Source organism: Lethenteron reissneri, unplaced genomic scaffold (genome assembly GCF_015708825.2).
Source record: "Lethenteron reissneri isolate LAM-NWPU_2019-01 unplaced genomic scaffold, ASM1570882v1 scaffold_523, whole genome shotgun sequence".
Lineage (NCBI taxonomy): Eukaryota > Metazoa > Chordata > Hyperoartia > Petromyzontiformes > Petromyzontidae > Lethenteron > Lethenteron reissneri.
This window is the reverse complement of record NW_026892045.1, coordinates 30884-32684: the sequence shown is the minus strand read 5'-3', so window position 1 is coordinate 32684 and position 1801 is coordinate 30884.

Here is a 1801-nt window from a genome sequence, read left to right as displayed (position 1 = left end):
ATTGTGACCCCCCAATTAATTGACTCATAACGTTTGTTTTTCCTCCTTTGTATATAAATTTCTGTTTTTAAATATTACGTTTTAAGATAATTAAATGGGGTCACAAGATATCTGGAGCAGTCTGTACAGTCGTTTAGCACGAACCTCTGTGGGTTCACAGTCACGTGTTGTGTTTCGCCTGCTGGATGAGCTCATCATCCTTCATGTTGCTACTGACACAGGGTGTACAATTATTGTGCTTTTGACTTGCCTCTGGAGACAACCACATTGCAATGTCTGCGTTGAATCCTGCAAGTGTGCCAGGAAGAAGCAAGTTTATCAGATGGTACCAACACGCTTGCGTTGTTGTGACTTTGGACTCCCGTGGCAAACAAAGGCCCCCCTTTGTAGCCTGGCTCACATGTTTTAAAATAAAAACTATCGTCATGTATGATCTCTTTCCACAAGGCAAGGTCGTGTTTGAAAGCAAATGAACCAGAAAAAGACTACCATAACACATTCAACAATATCCCTGTTTGAACTCCACTGTGCAAAAGATTTCATCTAAAACAATGAGTTGTTACTCTGTCACATAAATAAAACGGCAATTCATGTTTTACACATATATAGCACCCATCTAACTCTGCTTGTGTTCCCTAAGCACGTGCTTAGGAGACACTTCCCACAGCCAACTTGCTGCCAAAACACGTAACTGGAATTGAAGCCCCCTTTTTTCTAGTTTTTCAGCTCGTAAAGTAGTGACATAATCGTCTAATGCCATGATTCAAACCAAGATGGATTATTATTACGTCACACGATCGTGAGGCATTGGCGATGGCTTGGGGAGGTCTTCATCCAGCGGGGGATTGGTCATGGCTAAGAATGATTTTATCACCAAGTAAGTGACCCAGAAGTGCAGTAAATATGTAATGTAGTTGTATAGCTATACCATATTTCTTATAGTATATTTAAACTTTAAATCTGAATTTCAATAAGCTGGATTATAGAGAGAGAGAGAGAGAGAAAAAAAACACACTGCAATCACTGTACTGCACTAAATTTGTATGCAAATGTGTGTGACCTTGAATAAGAGGACACTCAGATGAGAAGGCCGTGCATCACAGTTTCACGTTGTCCACTGATATACACACGGTTTGTAGTTTGCGCCAACATTATATGATTCTTAGCTTTTCATCGATGTGTTGTGTGGTTTTTTTCACTGCATACGTTTTCACGCTTGTGCCCTCCGATGTTGTTGTTCGTCACGGGTCTTTAGAAAACATCGTAAACCTCATTATCCGCAAGTTTATCGCAGATTAGCATAGATTAATTTAGTCACGAGTCATGAGCCCGCGATCTCCCCCCCCCCCCCCCCCGTATTACGCTAAAATGAATTGGCAGATTTTTATAGGGAAATGTCATGGCTATTTCCTTTTATAGAGTAGAACGCCTTCAGCCACGACCCCTATTACCCACAACTCCTTATTACCCTGGGCACCGCGGTGGCTAGATGTTAACTACCTCGCCTGGTACGCAGGAGGTCATGGGTTCGATCCTGACCCTGACGCCTGCTGTATATTTGGAGTTTGCGTGTCTCTCTCTCCCCGTGGTCGCGTGGATTTGTCTCCAGGTCCTCCGGTTTTTCTCCCTCCACATTTAGAATCAGCACGCGTTTAGAGTATTTGGCTGCTATAAATTTCCACGTGACAAGCCACTTCGTTGAGCGATTATTTGTGGCCAGGTCGTTTCTGAAAAGAGCTACATAGCTCAGTAGGGCTTACCTGGTAAAATAAAAAATATTAGTATTAATTATCCACTAGAA